The sequence below is a fragment of the Dipodomys spectabilis genome, unplaced genomic scaffold (assembly GCF_019054845.1).
Source record: "Dipodomys spectabilis isolate Male_0828 unplaced genomic scaffold, ASM1905484v1 ptg000125l, whole genome shotgun sequence".
Classification (NCBI taxonomy): Eukaryota; Metazoa; Chordata; class Mammalia; order Rodentia; family Heteromyidae; genus Dipodomys; species Dipodomys spectabilis.
Genome location: NW_024870802.1, coordinates 12,911,648 through 12,923,659, shown reverse-complemented (window position 1 = coordinate 12,923,659; position 12,012 = coordinate 12,911,648).

Below are 12,012 nucleotides of genomic sequence, written 5' to 3'. Positions count from 1 at the left end.
TCTATTATCTCTTGGATACTAGAATGAGGAAAAATTTAAGCTTCTTTGAACATGATGATCTTTTGAGTTTATCTAAGTGCTTTCCCAATTCACTTTCTTTTTTTTTTTTTTTTGTCGGTCCTGGGGCTTGAACTCTGGGCCTGGGCATTGTCCCTCAGCTCTTCAGCTCAAGGCGAGTGCTCTACCACTTGAGCCACAGTGCCACTTCTGATTTTCTAGTGCTTTATTGGAGATAAGAGTCTCACGGAGTTTCCTGCCCGGGCTGGCTTTAAACCATGATCCTCAGATCTCAGCCTCCTGAGTAGCTAGGATTACAGGCATGAGCCACCAGCGCCCAGCTCCAATTCACTTTCTGACTCAGATATTGGATCCTTCAAATAGAGTTTGTGTATAAACTTGTAAACTTGCATAATTCTGCCAGGCGCTAGTGGCTTATGCCTGTAATCCTAAATACTCAGGAGGCTGAGATCTGAGGATCAAGGTTCCAAGCCAGCCCAGGCAGGAAAGTCCAAGAGACTCTTATCTTCACTCAGAAAAACCACTCAGAAAACTGGAAGTGGCACTGTGGCTCAAGTGATAGAGAGCTAGCCTTGAGCTGAAGAGCTAAGGGGCAGCGCCCAGGCCCAGAGTTCAAGCCCCACTACCTACAAAACAACAACAACAACAAAAAAAAAAACTTGCACAATTCTAAGTGTTGATAGGAGATTCAGAATCCTTGATCAGAAGTATTTAGGGCAGTGGAATGGTATATTTGTGTTGTGCAGAATGGTGCTTAAATTCATGATCTTTGAAGTAAGGTAAACTCAAGTTTAAGTCTCCATTCTACTTTCGTGCTCTGTGATCTTTGGAAAAATAATTTAATAATGTTCTGCATCTCAGTTACCTGAATAAAACTGAGTGATAGTTTCTACTCTGTTAGAGTTTTCTCTGGAATGGTGGGGGAAAATATATACCAATACCAAACCTGGTGAATAAGTGTTAATATTGAGATTGGGTAACTATGAATTTGACTTGAGGCCATGATTCAGAGGCATGATATGGCATGTCAGAAGAATTTCATTTCTGTACAAGAAAAAAAAGCAGATACTCTTTGTACTGAATGGTGAAACCATCCCTTGACCTTCAGTTCTCTTTAGAGCATTCTAATGTAGTCATTTGTCCAGTATCTGAACATTTCTGATGAGGCCTTAAAAGGTAGTAAAATACTGACATAATAGCATTTGGCACTCTGAGCCAAATTCTGACTCCTTCCTTTTCCCAGTCTTTTTTTTTTTTTTTGTCCTTAGTGGGGCCTGAACTCTGAGCTCTCCCCCAGCTCTTCAGCTCAAGGCTAGCGCTCTACCACTTGAGCCATTTGAGCCATTTCAGGCTTTTTCTGCTTATGTGGTACTGAGGAATCAAACCCAGGACCTCATGCATGCAAGACAAGCACTCTATCACTGAGCCACCTTCCCAGCCCCTTTTTCCAGTCTAATGTCACCATTTGAAATACATACAGCAACTCTCTCTGTTCTTGGATCTCGAAGCCCTCCCCAGTGCAGGCACCCTGTCTGGTGACTGAGCGGCCAGTCCTTTCGTGACACTTCAGGGATGAAAGTGGTGTTTGTAAAGTGGCCTATTTCATACTGGAAAGCAGTAGTGGCTCAGCCTTTTGTGGAGTATAAGTTGTCCCTGCCCACCCATAAAGTCTCTCCCTTGGATCTACTTCTGTCCTTGGAGCAGAACAGAATCTACTACTATGGAGGTAGGCAGATCTGCATTTGAATCCTGGCTCCATTGGGCAGGTGACTTCAACTCTCCAAGTGTGGAAAATAGGTTTAACAACAGCACTCACATAGAGGGTTGTTGTGGGATTAAATGAAAAGTACATGGAACACATAGCACAGGTCACAAGGTAGGTATTCAGAGGCAGTGAATAGCTATTCTGGTCATTTCCCTGATAGAGAGAAGGAAGATGGTCCTGTTGAGTCTTTGCGAGTTTCAGAAATCTCTGAGCAAGGTGTTCCAGTTTGACAAGCTGATTCCTCACAGAAAAACTAGACTGGGATCCTCATTACCTGAAGAAAATGGGAGAACTGAGGGAAGGAGACTCCAGGAAAGAAGAAGTTTGCAATGTTCTTCTTCCACAGGGCAACTGAGGACATGACCCCCTGGCATGACCAATGGGTTCTGTGGGCAGTGTGTTCATAACATTTCCCCTAAGTTGGATAGAGTGTTCTATGTGGGATGTGTACTTTGTAAAAGCTCACTGAATCCCAGGGAGGTTCTGTGAGGCCCCCAGAGAGAAATGCTTCCCTTTCCCAGAAACACACTGCCTCTTGACATCTCCATAGGGGTTGGTTGATTGCAACAGGCAGTGGTTCTCAAAGTGTGAACCTATAGTGCCAGTGTTCCAGGAGATCTTGTTAGCAATGCACATGTTGGGCTGGGAGTATAGCTCAGTCTAGTCTTCCAAGTGATTCAGTTGCATGTTAGTTTGCTTATCAGTGTGGTAATAAAAGGGGAGAGTCATACGGGCTGACATAATCACCCTATGGAGAACTCTGGGCTCTCTCCGCCTTGTTTTTGACTTTAGCTTTTAGTAGCCTGTAAGCCTGATGCCTGTCTGATATCCTGGCTGGATGACCTCTTAGGGAGACTGAAATCTGCCAGGAGCATTCCTGCTTCACACTTTGAGGTTACTGGCAAGCTGTCCTTGCTTGTTAGGGAAAGCAAGGTCCAGCTTCACTTCTCTTACCCAAGATTTGTATGAGTTTATTGTTCTCCCAGTTGGACTAAGGAATGTGTTCCAATTTCTTTCCAACATCTACTAAATAGAAGTTGTCTTTCACTATTTTGAGGACATTGCCATTATAGGTCAAATATGGAGTCATAACAGTCCACTCAGTTTGAAAATGATTACTTATTTTATTCTTCTATTACATTTTATTTTATTTTATTTTTTTAGTTTCCTACTGTTGGTCAGCCCAACAAACAGAAACTGAGAACCTAATAAATATCAGGTGCTATGCCAAATGAATGAAACTCAGCACTTTGTTCCTAAGCAGCAGGCAGCAAGGTGACCTGAACTACTTGTTGAGCATCTACTGTGCTCCATGCATTTAAAAGACATCATCATTCATCTTCACAACATTATAAGAAAATACACTCACCATTTTACAGCTGAAAAAGCTGAGACTCAGACTTACAAACTTAGGTCTGCATTGTAAGGGGAAGCACTGGGATTTGTTTAGGTCAGTCTGTTTCCAGAGTTCATGATCCTTCTACTACACCAAGTTCATTCTGGGACATGTCTTCCTCAACAGAGCTATTATCTAGTGAACACATTTTATTTCATGCCACCAATTTATCCATTAGTAGCCTTCATGCAAAAGAAAAAAAAAACATTGTCCTGGATCCATTCTATGATTATATATCAGGTTTAGTGTTTCTTTAGTCTATATAATACTAAGAAAAATTCTTTAATTATTCATTGCCTTTCATGACTTGATCAAATGGTAAAATTAATAATAACAAATTACAATCCATAGGGGAAAACACTGAAGAATGCATGTGCAGAAACATACATATCAAATGCACACATATATGAATAAAGGAAGGGAGGAGAAAAGAAATCCCTTCTTGAAAGGAACAACAACTATTAAATGCAATGGGAGTGAGGGAATAAAAGTCACCATTTAATAACCATATTAACTATGGTCATAGATACTGTAACACATTCAATGGACTCCCATCTGTGTACATCTCTAGGGCCATGTCTAACTTCATTTCCTGTGTCCTCTGGGGAATGCAGATGTGAGCTGTGAGGACAGCCTCTAGGGTTATTTAGAACCACAAGTAATAAAATACTTAGATAGTCTTAAAATGTTTCCTCACAAAACATGTTAATAATAGGAAAATTTCTCATAATACTTAGATGAAACCCAATAGATATCACCTTGACGAGGGATCAAGGTTAACACCAGCATCATGGAGACAATTTATACCTCGTGATATGATGTACTAGCCAGGACATTGCATTGCATCCCCCAAAACATAAACTGACTTTGATCATGAGGAAACATGAGACAAAACTAAATTAAGGGGGCTGGGAAGGTGGCTCAGTGGTAGAGTGCTTGCCTTGCATGCATGAGGCCCTGGGTTCGATTCCTCAGCACCACATAAGCAAAAAGAAAAAGCCAGAAGTGGTGCTGTGGCTCAAGTGGTAAGTGCTAGCCTTGAGGTGAAGAGCTGAGGGACAGCGCCCAGGCCCAGAGTTCAGGCCCCACAACCGGACCCCCAAAACAAACAAACAAACAACTAAATTAAGGCTGGGAATATGGCTTAGTGGTAGAGTGCTTGCCTTGCTTGCATGAAGCCCTGGGTTTGATTCCTCAGTACCACCTACACAGAAAAAGCCAGAAGTCATGTTGTGGCTCAAGTGGTAAAGTGCTAGCCTTGAGCAAAAGAATCTGAGGCCCTGAGTTCAAACCCCAGGTCTGACAAAAACAGACAAACAAACAAACAAAAAACCTAAACTGAGGGGCAATCTACAAAGTAAGTGTTTATATATATATATTTTTTTCCTTCATGGGGCCTGAACTCTAGGCCTGGGCTCTGTCCCTCAGCTCTTCAGCTCAAGGCTAATGCTCTACCACTTGAGCCACAGCACCACTTCTAGATTTTTCTGCTTATGGAGTGCTGAGGAATTGAACCTGGGGCTTCATGCATGTGAGGCAAGCACTCTACCACTGAGCCACCTTCCCAGCCCAAGTGTATACCTTTTAAAATTCTGCCTTTAAACCAGAATACTTACAGCTTCTCTTCTTTAGGCCTATGTATAAGATAGGGTGACTGAGAGAAATTCTGTTTTGTTTTTGTCACAAGTCCCTTTCCCAGGAAATATCTGTACATATCAGGATGCACTAAACATGCCCAGGTACTGTGTCTACTGCTATTCCCATGGCTACATAGTCATTGACTCTAGAAGCCAGGAGGCTGTATTGCCATTGTAAAGTTTGGGCCAAGGTTTCTAGAATTTGGAGGCACTTTCCAAAGGGCATAAATAAAAGACAAATAGAGAGCCGGGCACCAGTGGCTCAGGCCTGTAATCCTAGCTACTCGGGAGGCTGAGATCTGAGGATCACAGTTCAAAGCTAACCCAGGCAGGAAAGTCCATGAGACTCTTATCTCCAATTAACCACCAGAAAATGGGAAGTGGTGCTGTGGCTCAAGTGGTAGAATACTTGCCTTGAGCTGAAGAACTGAGGGACAACACCCAGGCCTAGAGTTCAAGTCCCACAATTGACAAAAAAAAAAAAAAAAAAGGAAGCACTATGTAATGCAGAAAGCTCTTGGCTCTGAGGAGTAAGAACTATGAGGTTAAGCCGAGTCAGGAGAAAAAGACCCAATTCTGGAACAGTTACTGAGTAGACTGCAGTCTTTCTATGTGACTTCATAGCCGTACCCTTCCCTAATGCCACCATCAGCCTTCTGAGGCAACTACAATGAGTAGGTCTGATCGGCACCTATCTGGGTACATCTCTTGTGCTCAGGAAGTGGGGTTTCTTGTCTCCTCTGGGAAATAGGTCAGGTTGAATTTATAGATTAGACTAGAGCTCAGGTGGAGGTGGATGAGGGATTGGAATGTTGATCTAGGAATCAAACCAGGAGTTAGATTAGCACTAGGAGTCACAGAAGAGGCTTAACTTCGAACTACAGTTTAAAACAAGTCAGGTCAGGGTCTGGTTGAGGTCACCACTGGGTCATCTGAAGGATTCAATAGTAAGAGACTAGAGACTAGCTAGGAGTCAAGGAGTGAAGGGAAAGGTCATTCGAAGGGCAGGGATCAGGCTGGACCAAGCCCAGCCCAACTGGTGATTCAGTTTTCCCAGGGCCTACTTCTGAGCATTGATACAACATCAGAGCCTGGCCATGGATCACACTTCTTCATCTACTTTGACTACCTACTGCTGGAGGTGCCAGGGCTATGAACGAGCAACAACTCCTGTGTAGAACACAAGAACTTCAGGGAAGACATTTTGAGCTACTATTATGTCTACTCAGCAAAGAGCAACTCCTCTTTGGTCTCTTCAATGGCAAAGTGTGAGTGAGTCCCTGATGGCCCCTCTAAATCTGACACCATCCCAGAGGAACAACTTTCACTGATTCTTTAAAATACCTAGGGATGGACACTTTGAGAGACTTGTGTTTATTTCTCAGAATCCCAACTGCGAGTCATTGAAGAGCTTGGCTTGTGTTACTCAGAATGGAGAAAGTAGGTTAGCATAGAGATCCCAGACCACACATAGGTCACAGTCACACAGCCTGGGTAGGAAAGTCCATGAGACTTTTAGCTACAATTAATTACCAGAAAACTGAAGTGGAACTGTGGCACAAAGTGGTAGAGTGCTAGCCTTAAGCAAGAAAGCTTGCTTGCTTGCTTGCTTCCATCCTTTTTGGTAGAAAGTAAAAAAAAACAAAAACAAGCCGGGCGCTGGTGGCTCACGCCTGTAATCCTAGCTACTCAGGAGGCTGAGATCTGAGGATCGCGGTTCAAAGCCAGCCCGGGCAGGAGAGACCGTGAGACTCCTATCTCCAATAAACCACCAGAAAACCGGAAGTGGCACTGTAGCTCAAGTGGTAGAGCGCTCGCCTTGAGCTGAAGAGCTGAGGGACAGCGCCCAGGCCCAGAGTTCAAGCCCCACGACCAACAACAACAACAAAAAAGACCAGTGCTATAGAAATGCTAAATTAGCTGGGTGCCTGTGGCTCATGCCTGTAATCCCAGCTACTCAGGAGGCTGAGATCTGAGGATGACAGTTCAAAGCCAGCCCAGGCAGAAAAGTTCGTGAAACTCTTATCTCCAATAAACCACCAGAAAACCGAAAGTGGCGTTGTGGCTCAAGTGGTAGAGCGCTCGCCTTGAGCTGAAGAGCTGAGGGACAGCGCCCAGGCCCAGAGTTCAAGCCCCACGACCGACAAAAAAAAAAAAAACCACCTTTTCTCATTATATAGTGAGAAAGGATCTCACTATGTAGCCTAGGCTTGTTTCAAGTTCAAAATTCTCCTGCTTCAGCTTCTCAAATCCTGGGCCAGTTCCATCATATTTGGCATTTTGAGCTTTCATTTATGCACTTGATGCTGTTTTCCTTTTTTGCCTTTATGACCTATCCCATTGGATGCCCTACCTTTTCTCTTTTATTCATACATTCTGCCCTTTATCTTTATCTCTTTTCAATTAATAGGTCTTATTCCTTTTCTTTTATGATCTCGGCTTGGAAGTGGTTTATGGATTCAAGTTCCTTATGGCCTTTAAAAAACCCATATATTTGCTACTTCAAACCTTCTCTTGGCCTTGAGAATACTTACCCTGCCCCACACATCCTCCCTCACCCCACTGGAACCTGGGCCTGTGAACACTTCTGCAGGGGGGATGTTTCTTATGCATATCTAATAATGTGGCATTAAAACTTTTGTGTTTTGTCCCATAATTTATATAGCACTATTCTAACCTGACTTTTGAAGTACACCAATTATGATATCTCTTACTTACCTGTTAGAAAGTTTACAAGCTTGCTTGCTTTCCTTTTTTTTTTTTGACCAGTTCTGGGGCTTGAACTCAGGACCTTGGCACTGTCCCTGAGCTTCTTTTGCTCAAGGATAGTACTCTACCACTTGAGCCACAGTGCTACTTCCAGCCTTTTCAGTTTATGTGGTACGAGGAATCGAACCCAGGGCTTCATGCATGCTAGGAAAGTACCTTACCACTAAGCCACATTTCCAGCCCTACAAGCATTCTTTCTTAATTACAGCTAGCCTTTTGTGATGGGTTATCTTAACTGGCATTCTGATTGAGTTGAAAAAAACCTAGGAGATTTGTAACCTACATCTCTGGATGGGTCTGGATGGGGTTGTCAATGATGGTGAGGTCTCTGACCTAATCAATTGTTCAATCCATTGGTGAATTCAAAATCTTAACAGCCCATTGAGAAGTGCTAGAACTGTAGAAGATGAGGCCTAACTTGAAGACGTGGATCTTTTCGAGTGTGTCTTTGAAGGGTATGTTTGGTCCTGGCTCCTTCTCATTACTCATAATTCTCCCTTATTCTTCCCCAGAAAGTGAGCAGTTTTGCTCCAGGAGCTCTTTCACCATGGTCTATCTTATCATAGACCAACAAACAATGGGACCAGCCAACCATGGACTGAAACCTCCAAAGTGTGAGCCAGAACAAATTTTTTCATCTTTAAATTGTTTCTCTGAGGTTATTTGTCACAGTTATAAACACTTTGACTAAAATTTTTCTTTAACATGATATTCCAGCCCTACCATAACCTGGGTCTAAGCTTTTTTTTTTGGTCAGTCATGGGGCTTGAACTCTGGGCTTGGGTGCTGTCCCTTCACTCTTCAGCTCAAGGCAAGTGCTCTACCACTTGAGCCACAGCACCACTTCCAATTTTGGAGTGGTTTATTGGAGATAAGAGTCTCACAGACTTTCCTACCGGGGCTGGCTTTGAACCAAGCTCTTCAGATCTCAGCCTCCTGAGAAGCTAGGATTACAGGCGTAAGCCACCAGCACCTGTCTGGGTCTAAGCTTTTGAAAACATTTTATGCATTAAGATATAGCACAATATATTTAATGTAATACAACAAAATACTCATGTATTCTCCACCAGTTTAACATAGATTAGTCCCTTTTATAAACATCTCTGGTCACAAATTCTTTCCTAGTGTCCTGAATTTGGTGTTCCATCTGCCCAAGTACATATTGTGTATGTGTGTTTGTGTGTTTGTCTATGTTTGTATGTATTTATTCCTAAATTGTAGATAGAAGGTAATTTAAATCTTTATATTAAATACTTTAAAATACTTAAATAGAATTAATTTAAATATTTAATTAAGTAATTAAAATATTTCCTCCATTTAGTGTTGTATTTGTAATATTTTCCCATAATGATACAGATGTGTGTGTGTGTGTGTGTGTGTGTGTGTGTGTGTGTGTGTGTGTATTCATTCCATTCTCTGGTTGATAGATACTGACTTTATTCCCAATGTATTGCTGTGAATATTCCATACCTGTTTCCTTCCTTCCTTCCTTCCTTCCTTTCTTCCTTCCTTCCTTCCTTCCTTCCTTCCTTCCTTCCTTCCTTCCTTCCTTCCTTCCTTCCTTCCTTCCTTCCTTCCTTCCTTCCTTCCTTTCCCAGTCCTGGGGCTTGAACTCAGGGCCTGGGCACTGTTTCTGAGCTCCTTTTCTTCAAGGCTAGTACTCTTACCACCTGAGCCACAGCATCACTTCTGGCTTTTTCTGTGTGTGTGCTACTAAGGAATGGAACCCAGAGCTTCATACATATTAGGCAAGCACTCTACTACTGAGCCACCTTCCCATGCCCCCATACCTGTTTTCTTGTGTATAAGAGCTTCTCTATAATTCTCTAGAATGGAATTTTTAGAATACAGGATAAAAACATGTTTTTAAAATTTTTACCTTACTATGCACTGATAAATTGTTCTCCAATATTATACCAACTTAGAGTCTCACCAGTAGTGTGAGAGTTTCCACTGTTCCACTTTCTCACCAACACTTGATACTATCAAACCCCCTTCCAACCTACTTTTGTAGCTTCAATTCCCACTGCCCTATTTCATGAATCTTTTATTCCTGCCAAGTTGTAATACTCACTGGTCCTTGAATGTAGCCTGTACTTAGTTTCCATTCTCCCTCAAGATATTATTGAATAGGTACCTCTGTCAAAATTCCTGCTAAATGTCAGGGAAACAAAGGTAAAAGGGCAGGATTTCTGCCCTAGAGGAGATTATAGTTTGTGGGAGAGACAGATTTACAAACAGTTCTACAATATAACTGTCACAGTGAAAGTATGTACAGATACAGATCACACTATGCAGAGTGGCAAAGGAATGGAGGAAAAGTAGTCAGGGAGATGGGGAAGAGGGAAGGGAAGAACTTACAGAGGGAACTTGGCACCTTTGCAGTAATCTTTGCCTAATAGATCCACCCCCTGCTTTTTTGTCCATTCATGATCAGCTTGAAGACCGGCTCCCATAATGCCCCATCACCCTTGGAAACAGCATTATATGATCTGAGTTATATTGTTTCATGCTGTAAATATTTTTTTTAATTTAATTTTATTTTATTTGTGAACATACTGTACAGGGGTTACAATTACATGGGCAGGATAATGCATACATTTCTTACCAAGCACTGCAGCCTCCTCCTTTGTTTACCCTTCACATCCCTTCCCAGCCTCCCCCCTCCCAATCCCAATCCCAATCCCAATCCCAATCCTTCCCCACCCCCCACACCGACGTTGTAAAGCTCGTTTCTGTAAATATTTATATAAATATACGTTACAGCCTTTACTCAATTATGATTTCAGTAATAGAAGACTGTTCACCTTCACATCTTCATATCTCCCAGACAGCACAGACTTGTTGACATGCTGCATGGGTTCAGTTAAGGGCTTGTTGGGTGACAGATTAAAACAAAATGAAAGGGGATCCATTATTGCTTCCCCTTCTCCCACATACTGTGCTTCAAACATTTTAAGTAATTGCTAAAGTGGACTGCTGTTCACTGCTGCCAAACATAACAGAAAGACTTTTAACACAAGCACTCTTCCTAAGTCATCTACTAGTCCCTTGGTACAATGAACATGTTGTATAACACTGTTAAATTCTGATCAATCCACTCTAGTGTTCTGTTTCTTGCTTGTTTAATATTGCTACATTCTCCCTTTAAAACCTCAGCCAACATTAATCCTTGACCACTGTACCCATCAGCAGAATGAAAAATACCACATATCTCTTTGTGTGGCAGAGGGGAATGTGACAGGAAGCAACTTAGGACTTGGAAGCTACTGACTTATATTCTCTAGACTAGTGTTCCTCTGTAACAGAGAAAGACAATTGACTTTTAGTATATACAAGAAATTAATTAAAAATATATTAAAGTCTTGTAAAACAAACTCAAGTTACTTATGGTCAAACTTTAAGGATCAGTGTCCTCATTGTTACTTAGACTTTGGAAGTGCTACTGAGAGCACAGAACCCTAGAGAGGGAGGTAGCAGTTGAACATCCAGAGACTATTTTTTTTTAATATTTAGGGAATAATTGTTGAAATTCTAGTAGATGTCAGACTACTGTCCAAACTAAGCTCCCACCTCATATGAAAGCAGGGGATTTGATTCTGCGCCAGGATATTGTGGGATGTGTCCTAGCCCCTAACTCCAGGTCTGTATGGAATAGAGGTTTTCTCCCCAATAGCTTTCCACACATATCTATTTACTAATAGTATAAACATGACATCAGAAAGCTATTAGAAGCTCTAGACACTTACATGAATATCTTTCCATATTGGTTTCTTCACTCCCTGAGTTAGAATTTACCCTGCATCCTTCTCAGGTTTTAGGGTTAGCAAAATACAGAGCAGATACAAAGACATCTCAGAGCCCGAGTTGTCCCGCGTCATGTTGACCAGCCCAGATACACCCAGGCAAGCTGGGTTTGGAACCACATCTACTGACAGGACTACCTGAGGAACTCCTTCAAACATGGATCCTTCATGAAGGAGGAAAAGAGGCCAGGATTTGAACATCTTAGCAAGAATCTTTTGATTTCCTTCACAAGGAAGTCCTATTTGCATATAGTCTTAGAACCAAGATGAGAGATGGGGGAGAGAGAAGTTTCTCTTCATGGAGGCATTTGCTTAACAACTACAATATGCTTTATTTTCTTTCAGAAGCTCGCAGCATCTCTCTGTCTCTGTCTCTGCTCTGTCTGCCTGTCTCTCTCTTTCAATTAAAGACTAATGCCAGAACAACCAGGAGAGATGCAGAAAACTGGCCCTTTTGCTCTGAGGTCGATGCTAACACATCTTTGGTCATTCTGATCTGGTGGAAAAAGTGAAACTCCTCATAATGTTTCTAGGATGTTCTCAGCCAGGCTTAGGCTAAGACTCAGCAAGGACTATGATTTGTTCTATACCTTCAGACCTATAGCCAGAGTTGGGCCAGGT